This window comes from Arachis hypogaea, chromosome 3 (assembly GCF_003086295.3).
Source record: "Arachis hypogaea cultivar Tifrunner chromosome 3, arahy.Tifrunner.gnm2.J5K5, whole genome shotgun sequence".
Lineage (NCBI taxonomy): Eukaryota > Viridiplantae > Streptophyta > Magnoliopsida > Fabales > Fabaceae > Arachis > Arachis hypogaea.
The window spans coordinates 65,483,440-65,499,156 of NC_092038.1; the positions used below are offsets into that span (position 1 = coordinate 65,483,440).

A 15,717-nucleotide genomic window follows, 5' to 3' on the forward strand; every position below is an offset into this window, starting at 1 on the left:
GGAGAAAGTTCAAATAAAGAAGCAATAAAACCCAAAGAGCAAGACACAGTGGAAATACAAGTGGAAAGGCAGGATGAAGAAAAGGCTTCAACATCTAACAAAGGCAAAGAGGCTGTCAAGCCACAAGGTAAACCACCCAGTCAAGGAAGCAACCATGATAGCAAGGAGAATGTGAATCTACAACAAGAAAACAAAAATGAAGGAGTAAAAGCTTATGTACCCAAGCTTCCGTACCCAACTAGGATACATAAAGGAGCAAAGGACCAACAATTCCCAAGGTTCTTAGAAATCTTCAAGAAACTTGAAATCAACATCCCATTGGCAGAAGCTCTGGAACAGATGCCATTATATGCAAAGTTTCTTAAGGAATTGATCACCAAGAAGAGAAGTTGGCAAGAAAAAGAAACGGTGATTCTCACTCAAGAGTGCAGTGCCATCATTCAAAAAGGGCTACCCCCAAAACTCAAAGATCCTGGCAGCTTCCTCATACCCTGCACGATTGGGAGCATGGCCATTGACAAATCACTTTGTGACCTGGGAGCAAGCATTAACCTAATGCCTCTTACCATGATGAAGAAAATGATGATTGAAGAGCTTAAACCCACAAGGATGTCACTCCAACTTGCTGACAGATCCATCAAAATACCAAATGGAGTAGTTGAGAACCTCTTGGTGAAGGTGGGAAACTTCATATTCCCAGCTGATTTTGTGGTCCTAGATATGGATGAAGAGGGGAACAATTCAGTCATTATTGGTAGACCCTTTTTGGCTACAGCTAGAATAATCATTGATGTGGAAAAGTGGGAAATGATTTTTAGAGTGCATGATGAGCAAATGACCATAAATGTTTTCAAAGCAATGCAACACCCCGTTGAGAAAGAAAGTTGCATGAGGATTGATGTAGTGGATTCGTTGGTTGAAGAGGTACTTGACACAAACCATCAAGTGAAACAGGAGGAAGTCCAGAACATTAAAGGACAAGAAGAGAACAAATTGGAAGCATCAGAGGAACCAAGTGAAGCTATGAAAGAAGAGGCACCACAACAAGAATTGAAACCACTACCCCCTCATCTTAAATATGCATTTCTTGGTGAAAAGGACAGCTTCCCAGTGATCATAAATTCTACATTGAGTGCGGAGGAAGAAGAAAAGCTCCTTGTAGTATTGAAAGCTATTCCCTGAGGTCTACAGACTTATGCTATTCCCTTTTGCTGTAAGAGACAGAGCTAGAATATGGTTGGACTCACAACCTAAAGAAAGCCTGAACTCTTGGGAGAAGCTAGTCAATGCCTTCCTGGCAAAGTTCTTTCCACCTCAAGAATTGAGTAAGCTTAGAGTGGAAGTCCAAACCTTCAGACAGAAGGAAGGAGAGTCCCTCTATGAAGCTTGGGAAAGATACAAACAATTAATCAGAAAGTGTCCCCCTGATATGCTTTCTGAATGGAGCATCATAGGTATTTTCTATGATGGTCTGTCTGAACTATCCAAGATGTCTTTGGATAGCTCTGCTGGAGGATCTCTTCATCTGAAGAAGACGCCTACAGAAGCTCAAGAGCTAATTGAAATGGTTGCAAATAACCAATTCATGTACACTTCTAAAAGGAATCCTGTGAACAATGGGACTAATCAGAAGAAAGGAGTTCTTGAGATTGACACTCTGAATGCCATATTGGCTCAGAACAAAATATTGACTCAGCAAGTCAATATGATTTCTCAAAGTCTGTCTGGAATGCAAAATGCACCAAGCAGTACTAAGGAAGCTTCATCTGAAGGAGAAGCTTATGATCCTGAGAACCCTTCAATGGAAGAGGTGAATTACATGGGAGAACCCTATGGAAACACCTATAATCCTTCATGGAGAAATCATCCAAATTTCTCATGGAAGGATCAACAGAGACCTCAACAAGGTTTCAACAATAATAATGGTGGAAGAAACAGGTTTAGCAATGGCAAGCCCTTTCCATCATCTTCTCAGCAACAGAGAGTTCTAAGCAGAACACCTCTGACTTAGCAACCATGGTCTCTGATCTAATCAAAACCACTCAAAGTTTCATGACTGAAACAAGGTCCTCCATTAGAAACTTGGAGGGACAAGTGGGTCAGCTGAGCAAGAAAATTACTGAACTCCCTCCTAGTACTCTTCCAAGCAATACAGAAGAAAATCCAAAAGGAAAGTGCAAAGCCATCAACATGGCCGAATTAGGAGAGGAGGAAGAGGCAGTGAACGCCACTGAGGAAGACCTTAATGGACGTCCACTGGCCTCCAATGAGTTCCCCAATGAGGAACCATGGGAATCTGAAACTCAAAATGAGACCATAGAGATTCCATTGGACTTACTTCTGCCATTCATGAGCTCTGATGAGTATTCTTCCTCTGAAAAGGATGAGTATGTCACTGAACAGCAAGTTGCTAAATACCTTGGAGCAATCATGAAGCTAAATGACAAGTTATTTGGAAATGAGACTTGGGAGGATGAACCCCCTTTGCTCACCAAAGAACTGGATGAGTTGTCTAGGCAGAAATTACCTCAAAAGAGACAGGATCCTGGAAAGTTCTCAATACCTTGTACCATAGGCACCATGACCTTCAAGAAGGCCTTGTGTGACCTAGGGTCAAGTGTAAATCTCATGCCTCTCTCTGTAATGGAGAAGCTAGGGATCTTTGAGGTGCAAGCTGCAAAAATCTCACTAGAGATGGCAGACAACTCAAGAAAACAAGCTTATGGACTTGTAGAGGATGTTCTGGTAAAAGTTGAAGACCATTACATTCCTGCTGATTTCATAGTCCTAGAGATTGGGAAGTGCATGGATGAATCCATCATCCTTGGCAGACCCTTCCTAGCCACAGCAAAGGCTGTGATTGATGTTGATAGAGGAGAATTGATCATTCAAGTGAATGAAGAATCCTTTGTGTTTAAGGCTCAAGGATATCCCTCTGTCACCATGGAGAGGAAGCATGAAGAGCTTCTCTCAAAACAGAGCCAAACAGAGCCCCCACAGTCAAACTCTAAGTTTGGTGTTGGGAGGCCACAACCAACTTCTAAGTTTGGTGTTGAACCCCCACATTCAAACTTTAAGTTTGGTGTTGGGTGGTTCCAACAGTGCTCTAAGTATCTGTGAGGCTCCATGAGAGCCCTCTGTCAAGCTAATGACATTAAAGAAGCGCTTGTTGGGAGGCAACCCAATCTTATTATATTTATCTATTTTTCCTTGTTATTTTATGTTTTTTGTAGGTTGATGATCATGAGAAGTCACAAAATCAATTGAAAAAGCAAAAACAGAAAGAAAAACAGAAAGAAAAATAGCACACCCTGGAGGAAGATCTTGCTGGCGTTTAAACGCCAGTAAGGCTAGCAGATGGGCGTTTAACGCCCAGTCTGGCACTATTCTGGGCGTTTAACGCCAGAAAGGGGCACCAGACTGGCGTTAAACGCCAGTAAAGGGCATGAACTTGGCGTTAAACGCCAGAAAGGGGCACCAGCCCGGCGTTTTAACGCCAGAATTGGCACAAAGAGCAATTTTGCTCACCACTTGGTGCAGGGATGACTTTTCCTTGACACCTCAGGATCTGTGAACCCCACAGGATCCCCAACTACCCCACCACTCTCTCTCTTCTTCTTCACCCATTCACCAATCACCTCAACACCTCTTCCCCAAAAGCCTTTCACCTATCAAATCCCATCTTTCTCTTCACCACTCACATCCATCCTTCATAAAACCCCACCTACCCCACCATTCAAATTCAAACCAGTTTCCCTCCCAAACCCTCCCATACATGACCGAACCTTCACCCTCCCCCCACTCCTATATATACCCTTCTTCCCTCCTTCATTTTCACATAACCTAAACACTACTTCTCCCCCCTTTGGCCGAACCACAAGGCCATATCCATCTCCTCTATTTCTTCTTCTTCTACTCTCTTTTTTCTTCTTTTGCTCGAGGACGAGCAAACCTTTTAAGTTTGGTGTGGTAAAAGCATTGCTTTTTGTTTTTCCATAACCATTTATGGCATCCAAGGCCGGAGAAACCTCTAGAAAGAGGAAAGGGAAGGCAAAAGCTTCCACCTCCGAGTCATGGGAGATGGAGAGATTCATCTCAAGGGCACATCAAGACCATTTCTATGAAGTTGTGGCCTTGAAGAAGGTGATCCCCGAGGTCCCTTTCAAACTCAAAAAGAGTGAATATCCGGAGATCCGACATGAGATCCTAAGAAGAAGTTGGGAAATTCTTACCAACCCCATTCAACAAGTCGAAATCTTAATGGTTCAAGAGTTCTATGCCAATGCATGGATCACCAAGAACCATGATCAAAGTGTGAACCCGGATCCAAAGAATTGGCTTACTATGGTTCGGGGGAAATACTTGGATTTTAGTCCGGAAAATGTAAGGTTGGCATTCAACTTGCCCATGATACAAGGAGATGAACATCCTTACACTAGAAGGGTCAACTTTGATCAAAGGTTGGACCAAGTCCTCACAGTCATTTGTGAAGAGGGCGCCCAATGGAAGAGAGATTCAAGAGGAAAGCCGGTTCAATTAAGAAGGCATGACCTCAAACCCATGGCTAGGAGATGGTTGGAGTTTATCCAACGCTCAATCATTCCCACTAGCAATCGGTCCGAAGTTACTATAGACCGGGCTATCATGATTCATAGCATCATGATTGGAGAAGAAATAGAAGTTCATGAGGTTATATCCCAAGAACTTTATAAGGTGGCGGACAAGTCCTCTACCTTGGCAAGGTTAGCCTTTCCTCATCTCATTTGTCACCTCTGTTATTCAGTTGGAGTTGACATAGAGGGAGACATCCCCATTGATGAGGACAAGCCCATCACTAAGAAGAGGATGGAGCAAACAAGAGACCCCTCTCATCATCAAATCCCTGAGGTGCCTCAAGGGATGCACTTTCCCCCACAAAACTATTGGGAGCAACTAAACACCTCCCTAGGAGAATTGAGTTCCAACATGGGACAACTAAGGGTGGAGCATCAAGAATATTCCATCCTCCTCCATGAAATTAGAGAAGATCAAAGAATCATGAGAGAGGAGCAACAAAGACAAGGAAGAGACATTGAGGAGCTCAAGCACTCCATAGGATCTTCAAGAGGAAGAACAAGCCGCCATCACTAAGGTGGACCCGTTCTTTAATTTCCTTGTTCTTTATTTTCTGTTTTTCGAATTTTATGCTTATGTTTATCTATGTTTGTGTCTTGTGATCATTAGTGTCTTAGTGTCTATGCCTTAAAGTTATGAATGTCTTATGAATCCATCACCTCTCTTGAATGAAAAATGTTCTTAATTGAAAAAGAGAAGAATTGCATGAATTTTGAATTTTATAACAGTTTAATTATTTTGATGTGGTGGCAATACTTTTGCTTTCTGAATGTATGCTTAAACAGTGCATATGTCTTTTGAATTTGTGGTTCATGAATGTTGGCTCTTGAAAGAATGATGAAAAAGGAGACATGTTACTGAGGATCTGAAAAATCATAAAAATGATTCTTGAAGCAAGAAAAAGCAGTGAATACGAAAAAAAAAACGAAAAAATAGAGAAAAGAAAAAGAAAGAGAAAAAGAAAGAAAAAGAAAGAAAAAGTACGAAATAAAGTTGTGATCCAAGGCAAAAAGAGTGTGCTTAAGAACCCTGGACACCTCTAGTTGGGGACTCTAGCAAAGCTGAGTCACAATCTGAAAAGGTTCACCCAATTATGTGTCTGTGGCATGTATGTATCCGGTGGTAATACTGGAAGACAAAGTGCTTTGGGCCACGGCCAAGACTCAAAAAGTAGCTGTGTTCAAGAATCATCATACTTAACTAGGAGAATCAATGACACTATCTGGATTCTGAGTTCCTAAAGAAGCCAATCATTTTGAATTTCAAAGGATAGAGTGAGATGCCAAAACTGTTCAGAGGCAAAAAAGCTAAAAGTCCCGCTCATCTAATTAATACTGATCTTCATAGATGTTTTTGAAATTCATTGCATATTCTCTTCTTTTTATCTTATTTGATTTTCAGTTGCTTGAGGACAAGCAACAATTTAAGTTTGGTGTTGTGATGAGCGGATAATTTGTACGCTTTTTGGCATTGTTTTTAGTATGTTTTTAGTATGATCTAGTTAGTTTTTAGTATATTTTTATTAGTTTTTAGTTAAAATTCACTTTTCTGGACTTTACTATGAGTTTGTGTGTTTTTCTGTGATTTCAGGTATTTTCTGGCTGAAATTGAGGGACCTGAGCAAAAATTTGATTCAGAGACTAAAAAGGACTGCAGATGCTGTTGGATTCTGTCCTCCCTGCACTTGAAGTGGATTTTCTGGAGCTACAGAAGCCCAATTGGCCCAAACCGGTGTTCAAAGTCACCCTCAGAATTCCCAGCGTTAAACGCCGGAACTGGCACAAGGATGGGAGTTAAACGCCCAAACTGGCATAAAAGCTGGCGTTTAACTCCAAGAAGAGTCTCTACACGAAAAATGCTTCAATGCTCAGCCCAAGCACACACCAAGTGAGGCCGGAAGTGGATTTTTATGTCATTTACTCATCTCTGTAAACCCTAGGCTACTAGTTCTCTATATATAGGACCTTTTACTATTGTATTTTCATCTTTTGATCACTTTAGATCTCTAGATCATCTTGGTAGCTACCTTTGTTCTTATGCTATCTTAGATCATTGGGAGGCTGGCCATTCGGCCATGCCTAGACCTTGTTCTTATGTATTTTCAACGGTGGAGTTTCTACACACCATAGATTGAGGTGTGGAGCTCTGCTGTACCTTGAGTATTAATGCAAGTACTATTGTTCTTCTATTCAATTCCGCTTGTTCTTGTTCTAAGATATCACTTGTTCTTCAACTTGATGAATGTGATGATCCGTGACACTCATCATCATTCTCACCTATGAACGTGTGCCTGACAACCACCTCCGTTCTACCTTAGATTGGGTGGATATCTCTTGGATTCTTTAATCGGAATCTTCGTGGTATAAGCTAGAATTGATGGCGGCATTCAAGAGAATCCGGAAGGTCTAAACCCTGTCTGTGGTATTCTGAGTAGGATTCAATGACTGAATGACTGTGACAAGCTTCAAACTCGCGATTGTGGGGCGTTAGTGACAGACGCAAAAGAATCACTGGATTCTATTCCGACATGATCGAGAACCGACAGCTGGATAGCCGTGCCGTGACAGGGTGCGTTGAACATTTCCACTGAGAGGATGGGAGGTAGCCACTGACAGCGGTGAAACCCTTGCATACAGCTTGCCATGGAAAGGAGTAAGAAGGATTGGATGAAGACAGTAGGAAAGCAGAGAGACGGAAGGGACCAAGCATCTTCATACGCTTATCTGAAATTCCTACCAATGAATTACATAAGTATCTCTATCTTTATCTTTATGTTTTATTCGTATATCACCCATACCCATTTGAGTTTGCCTAACTAAGATTTACAAGGTGACCATAGCTTGCTTCATACCAACAATCTCTGTGGGATCGACCCTTACTCACGTAAGGTTTATTACTTGGACGACCCAGTACACTTGCTGGTTAGTTGTGCGAAGTTGTGATAAAAAGTTGAGATTGCAATTGAGCGTACCATGTTGATGGCGCCATTGATGATCACAATTTCGTGCACCAGCACACTTCTTTCGCCCCTCCCGCGCAATTCTCTGTTCATGTTTATTTTTCTCGCACACACATATGACGTGTACGCGTCAGCAACGCTTGCGCGTCGTGTGCTCGTTTTTTTTTATGCAGAATGCTTGTGAAGATGCAAAATGAATGAATGAATGAACATTAAGAAAATTAAAACAAATTAAAACTAAGAATGAAAAGGAACGATCATACTACGGTGGGTTGTCTCCCACCTAGCACTTTTAGTTAAAGTCCTTAAGTTGGACATGTGGTGAGCTCCTTGTCATGGTGGCTTGTGCTTGTACTGATCCAGGAATTTCCACCAATGTTTGTAATTCCAATGGCCACCGGGATTCCAAACTAGGTGCATAACGCCTTCGAGCAAGTTGAAGCAAGTGACAAGGCCCCATGAGTGTTGATTGTGGGAATGAATTCCAGGATCCCAAACGTTACTTTTACACCCGTCTTCTTGTGGGTCACCAATCTTCCCACTGGGTGGCAAGCGATCTGAATTCTCACAGAGACATCCAAACAACCTTCTAGACCCATTCAATTGAGCTCTACACCAATCCTTGCACTTCAATTTGGAGCATGCAACCATATTGAACCTTGCTTGACAACTCTTGTTGCTAACCATCTTCCTCTTACTCTTAATGCCACGAAGAGCTCTAAGTTAACCATCCGTCTCCAGTAGCTTATATTCAAGTGGAAAAGTAAATGTTAAGGATAGAAATTTTACCCACTTGAATGTTGTATTATATGGCGATGGCTTTGGAAGAGGTCTTGCAAGCTCCACTCCCTTGTGTTCTTATTTGAATTCTTCTACCTCTTTGCAAGTTTCTTCAATTTCAACCTCTTCCTCTTGGTAGTTGTCTTCTAATTCAATCTATTCTTCATTGCTTACCAAGGGCATGGGAGGTTGTGCATCTTCCCCTTCTTCCATATATGAGGGTGGAAAGTTCTCTAATTCACTGGAGTATAAACTTCTTTGATTAGTTTCCTCACTTTCTTCCATAGGATCTTGTATTATATCTCTTGGGAAGGAATTTGCTTATTCCTCTTCCTGGTTCTTAATCATCGTCTGCACATATTTCTCTACATTTTTGACACTTGTCTTTATATCATGTAGGCATTCTTTTATGAGAAGCTCAAGATCTGATGGTATTTGAGATGAATAAAGAGATGGTGGCTCTTGATATGCATAAGAAGGAGATGGTGGTTTTTGATAAGTGTAAAAAGAGGATGGTTCTTAGTATGGATAGAGAGGTGGTGGTTCTTGGTATGAATATGGAGATGGTGGTTCTTGTTATGAATATGGAGGTGGTGGCTCTTGATAGTTGGAACATGGAGCATTAAAGTTCCTTTGGTTTTGACTTTGCCACCCAAAATTTGGACAGTTTCTCCATCCACCATGATACGAATCACTACTCGGGTGTGAGTAGTAACCCATGTGATCTCTCTCCATTATTTTTCCTTATCACAAAACACCAAAAAGGACTAAACGCACCATGTGGTAAACAGGAAAGCAAAGAAGAGAGAACAGAATTCTAAGAATTAAAATAAAACTAACTAGGAAACACCAAACTTAATTTCAGAAATTAAGAAAAATATTGGTGCTATTTATTTATTAAATTTTTTTAAAATAGATTTTAATAAAATTAAAAATAAAACGCCTAATTTAAGCAATAAAAAACTAATAGTTGTTAAAAGAGAAGAGGATCACATTGATGCCAGGGCATCTAGGCCAGTTTCACTAACCTTTTCTTTACTGTTTTAGGGTAGTTTCATGCATTTTTTTAGTAAATATGCAAGTTTTGGATGAAAATACACTTACACCTTGATTCAAGCAAATATTGTGAATTTTACATGATTTCATGAGGCTTATGCAATGATTGAATGATAAATTGGATAATGCATGATCTCATAACTTGGATTAGAGCTTTGATGCACTTTATTTGCTTGATTTCAGGACAAAGGAAGCAAGGAAGAGCCACGTTAATATCCACGTTAAACTAATTAACGTAACTACTAACGTGAAATGGGAATGAGCTTGCAACGTTAATGAGAAAAGTGATTGCCAATAACGTCTTCGAAGCCATCATAGCCCACATTAATTGCCACGTTAATTACATTAACGTGGTAGTTAATGTGGAGAAAAATAGAGCTCCAGCGTTAGTGGTAAAAGTGAATACCACTAACGCTCCAAATTGGCAATTAGCCACGGTAAGAGTCACGTTAACTCAGTTAACGTGAACTCTAACGTGGAAGGGGAAGACAATGCCAATGTTAGTGACACTCACCTTTATCACTAACGTTGGATTTAGCCAACATTGCCCACGTTAGTGGTCACGTTAAGACCACTAACGTGAGAGATAACGTGGAGCTAAGCATGATAAGCCAATGTTAGTGACACTCACCTTTGTCACTAATGTTGGAGATGGAATTCACTACCACGTTAGTGGCCACGTTAATCTAATTAACGTGAGCTTTAACGTGGGAAGGAGGGGCGTTTGGAGCGTTAGTGACAAAGGTAACTGTCAATAATGCTTTCGAAGCTTAGGCATGCCCACGTTAAGAGTCACGTTAGTTATACTAAAGTGAACTCTAACGTAGGGAAAGGGGGGACAAGGCAACGTTATTGGAAAAGGTGATTCCCAATAACGTTTGCGAAGGACCAAGGGGCAACGTTAGTGGTCAAGTTAGTGCCACTAACATTGAAGTTAACGTGGACCATTTTGGGTTGGAACGTTAGTGAAAATGGTGATTCTCACTAACGTTCTCGAACCCACATTTTCACCTAACATTAACACCACTAACGTCCTAACTAATGTCCATGCCTAACTCACACTTTTCTGCAAACAAAGTTGAGCCCACTGAAGATGGTAAATGCTTCAACTCAAGATCAAAGGCCCATATCCAAGACTGGAAGAACTCACTAGAAGATCAAGAAGAGTAGTATATATAGGAGTAGTTTTGAACTATTATGGAGCTTTTGCACTTTTGAGAACTACACTCTGTATATTTACTTTTGGCATGTATTCTGTTCTACTCTCTTTCATTTCCATTCCCAGAGCTATGAATAACTAAACCCCTTTCATTGGGTTAGGGAGCTCTGTTATAATTTGATGGATCAATTATAGTTTTCATTCTTCTTCCTCTTTCTTTTCTATTGATTTACTAGAAAGCTTTCGATCTTAATCTAATTGGTTAGTTGTCTTGGAAAAGAAACTCTCCATAATTGGATCTCCTCTGAGCCTTGGAAAAGGGATGAAGAGATCATGCTAGAAATTCTTTCTCATGTTGGATCAAATTGTGGTTTGGGCGGATATAGTGACATGTAATCCTCCCAATACTTTGATTTGGAAATACATGTGGTATAATCAGTGACCACACTTCATCTCTTCCCATGAGCAATTAAATCAAGGAATTAGGCAATTGTTCAAGCTTAGAGAGATTGGATTGCCAAGGAATTGGGATCTAATCACTTAAGATTGCCAAGGAGATCAATGAATGCATTGATTGAGGAAGAGATGAGAATGAACTTGACCCGGAGAATGCAACATCTCCTAAGCCCAATGAATCCCCATCTCTGATCTTACCCATTCTCTTTACTTTCTGCCATTTATTTCCATGTTCATCTTCCCAATTCCCCATTTACGATTCTGCATTTTATTTTCTGCAATTTACTTTCCTACCATTTAATTTCCTGCAAATCTCAACTACATTCTGTTTAGTTCAACTAGCACACTCTTCCAACTAAAGTTGCTTGACCAATCAATCCCTGTGGGATTCGACCTCACTCTATTGTGAGCTTTTACTTGACAACAATTCGGTATACTTGCCGAAGGGAAATTTGTTGAGAGACAAGTTTTCGTGCATCAAGTTTATGGTACCGTTGTCGGGGATTGATTTTGTATCAATAATGATTAAGTTGGAAGTTCACTAGATTGAGCATTTTTCTTTTGTTTGTTTATTTTATCTAGTCATTTACCTTCAGTTTATTTAGTTTCTTCCTCACCCCCCTCGTCCTTCGTTGTTTCCTTTTTTCTTTGTTATTATCTATAATTCTGCTCACTAACCCACTAACTGTTTGATAATTTGCACCACTCACACTAACAGCCACTCTAACAAGAATAATCACTTCGTTTACTTTCTTGCTGTGTGCTCTGTTAGTTGTATGACAGGGAGAAGAAGTGGAGCTTCAACTTCCTTTGATTCTAAACCTGAGAGGACCCTCCGTAGATTGAGGAGTGAAGCAAGAGGGAAAAGAGTTATTGGTGCTGAGGAAGAGGAAGAGTACTTTGAAACAAACATGGAGGAGAACTTGGAAAACAACCATGAAGGAGAAGCTCACAACCATGCCAGAGAAGGCCCTATGAATCATGCTGGGCAAGAAAGGAGAGTTCTAAGCTCTTACATCAATCCAAACCCAGGAAATTGTGGAAGTAGCATCTAAAAGCCCACCATACATGCCAACAACTTTGAATTAAAACCCCAGCTCATCACTCTTGTTCAGAACAACTGCTCATTTGGAGGAAGTGCCCAAGAAGACCCCAATCAACATCTAACCACCTTCCTAAGAATATGTGACACCATGAAGTCTAATGGTGTTCATCCGGATGTCTATAGATTGCTTTTGTTCCCTTTCTCACTCAGGGACAAAGCATCTAAGTGGCTGGAGTCCTTCCCAAAGGAGAGCTCAACAAATTGGGAGGACGTGGTAAACAAGTTTTTGGCAAGATTCTACCCCCTCAAAGAATTAATAGGCTGAGAGCTGAGGTGCAAACTTTTAGGCAACAAAATGGTGAGACTCTCTATGAGGCATGCTTAACAAGAAGATACCCACCATACATGTTCAATGAATGGGTTCACCTACACATCTTCTATGAAGGTCTTTCTTATGAGTCAAAGAAGGCCATAGACCATTCATCAGGGGCTTTCTAAACAAGAAGAAAACCATTGAAGAAGCCATAAATGTCATTGAGACTGTCGTTGAGAATAACTACTTCTATGCTTCTAAAAGAAGCAATACTCGAGGAGTAACAGAGCTGAACCATATGGATGCATTGCTGGCTCAAAACAAGATGATCATCAAGCAGCTAGCAGATCTTACCAAGAAGGTAGAAGAAAACTAAGTCGCAGCAGTCATCACCTCATCACCAGCTCAAGAAGGAGTAAATATAGGAGAAGAATATGACTGAGAATAAGCTAACTATGTTGGAAACTCACCCAGACAGACCCATGATCCATACTCCAAAACTTATAATTCTGGTTGGAGAAATGATGATTAGATTTTTGACGGTATAGAATTTCATAAATGAATTCTCGTTGCAAGTATAGTTTCCAAACCAATCAAAAATCCTTTCATACAAAAGATTGTTTGTCACTAGTACAAACCCCTAAAATTAATAACCGAAGTATTTAATCCTCGGGTCGTTCTCCCTAGGAATTACAATAAAGTGTCTTGTTATTGGTTTGAGTTGTTTTGGGGTTTTGATAAGAGGCATGAAAGTAAATGGCAATGAAAATAAACTAACAACTATAAAAGGCTCTTGGCAAGGTATGAAAATTGGAAGTCCTATCCTAGTTATCCTTCTCAATTGTGATGAGAATTGTTCATTGCTACCACTTAGTTAACCCTTACTAAATAAAGGAAAGTCAAGTGGATGAATTGACTTGAGCCACAAGTTCTAGCCAACTCCCAAGGAAGGACTAGCTTTGGTGCACTCCAAACCAATTAGCAATCTCTCCAATTATCAATCAACAAAGGAATTAGATAACTCAAGTGTCACTAATTACTCTACCTGGGCCAAGAGGAACAAAATCTACACTAAAACTAAAAGAGACATTTCAACAAACACATAAAGTGCAATAGAAGTAAACATTATTAAATGCAAGAATTAAAGGAATCTATAACTACAAAAACAAGAGATCAACAATGGAAGAGCATAGAAGACACATTTATTATGAATTACCTCTTATTGAATTGGAAGAATGTAGAAGGAACAATACTAGATCTACAACAAAATATAAGAACAACATAAAGGAAATTACAACAAAAGAATAGAAGAAGATGAATGTAGCAACAAAGAATTGAGAGATAGAAGTAGAAGAAGATGAATTAAAATCTAGATCTAAGAACTAAACCTAATCCTAATCCTAATCCTAGAGAGAAGTGAGAGCTTCTCTCTCGAGAAACTAACTTCTAGAACTACTAAACTATGCTAATGGTAACTAACATGTCCATCCCTCTTCAATCCTTGGCTTAAATAGGATCAGAAATGAGTTGGATTGGGCCCACAAGACTTGTAAATTCGCTAGCCACGAGTTTGCATGAAGTGAACCACGTGCACCAACGGTGCGTACGCGTCCTTATACATATAGAAACTATGGCAAATCTTATATCGTTTCGAAGCCCCGGATGTTAGCTTTCCAACCCAACTAAAACCGCATCATTTGGACCTCTGTAGCTCAAGTTATGGTCATTTAAGTGGGAAGAGGTTGGCTTGACAGCTTTCCGGTTCTTTCATTTCTTCATGAGTTCTCCAACTTTTCATGCTTTCTTTCTTCATTCCCTTGATCCAATCTTTGCCTCCTAAACATTAAATCACTTAACAAACATATCAAGGAATCTAATGGAATCAAGGAGAATTAGATTTAGCTATTTTAAGTCCTAAAAAGCATGTTTTCACTCTTAAGCACAATTAAAGGAGAATATACAAAACCATGCTATTTCATTGAATAAATGTGGGTAAAATGTGATAAAATCCCCAAAAATCAATACAAGATAAACCCTACAAATGGGGTTTATCAACCTCCCCACACTTAAACCAAGCATGTCCTCATGCTTAAACCAAGAGAAAGCGAAGGGCATCAACATTTATTCAATGGAAACTAACTAAATGCAATCTACCTACATGCAACTATCTAAATGAATGCAATTGCTTGGTCAAAATAAATCAATTTCCGAGAAGCATATATGCATGAGGGCTAAAGGACTAGCAAGTCTAATCCACAATTGAATTGAGCTATTAAATATTTTTTTTTACAAACTTGCATGAAAGGAGATGATCATAGGTGGAGATATGTAATTGAGCATCAAACCCTCACCGGATGTGTTTGCACTCTATTCGCTCAAGTGTTTAGGGTTGACTCTCTCAATTCTCCTCTATTTCATGCTTTCTAAGATTTGTTTTTCTTCTAACAATCAACAAATATTTCATGCATGCATACATATATCATGAGGTCTTTTCATAGGTTGTAATGGGGCTAGGGTTAGGGTTGGATGCATATTTGGTCAAGTGAGCTTAAAATTTGAATCTTTGATAAACTTAGACTTCTCACTTAACCTATGACATCCTATACAATTTCAAAGCTAGCCTAACTACCCATTTTTCACCTTTTCACATACTCATACATTTTCTTTTTCATTTCACAACACTTATGCATTGATCTTATTGAGCTTCACTTTGGGGCATTTTGTCCCCTTTTTATTATTTTTCTTCTTTTTCTTTCTTTTACTATTTTTTTTCTTTTCCATATTATTTTTTCTTTTCTTTTTCTTTTTCTCATTTTCCTTTTTTTTTTATATACAATAACATCAATGCATAAGGTTTTACATTTGATCAATATATGAGTATGTACCCAATTCTCAATATTTTCAACAAAATATAAAATACACCCTTTTATTCACCCAATGTCCCAAGTTTTCCCACTCTTGAATGATGCTCACACACACTAGCCTAAGCTAATCAAAGATCCAAATAAGGAAAAATTATTGTTTTTCACTTAAAGGCTTGTAATGTGCTAAAATAAGAACAAGTGGGTTAAGCGTATGCTCAAATTGGCTAACAATGGAAGATAAAAGGTAAGGCTATTTGGGTAAGTAAGCTCAATGAAATGATGGCCTCAATCATATAAATGCATGAATACACAAAATAATGGACATAAAGAATCAAACAAATCAAAGATTACAATCATAGAAAGAGAATAATGCACACAAGAAGGAAAATAAGTGGTTATAAGATGTAACCACACCATTAGGCTCAAATCTCACTTGCTTGTGTTCTTAGCTCAAAAACATGATCCACAATA

The 15,717-nt window shown here is 39.5% G+C and overlaps 1 non-coding gene across 1 annotated transcript; it reads right to left on the reverse strand.

Annotated features, from left to right (window-relative positions):
- Positions 1-1,327: 1,327 nt before the first annotated feature.
- On the reverse strand, positions 1,328-1,435 carry LOC112793829 (small nucleolar RNA R71). Its single transcript, XR_003198522.1, has one exon. It is a non-coding gene; the product is annotated as a small nucleolar RNA R71 (small nucleolar RNA).
- Between the last annotated feature and the right edge of the window lie 14,282 nt (positions 1,436-15,717).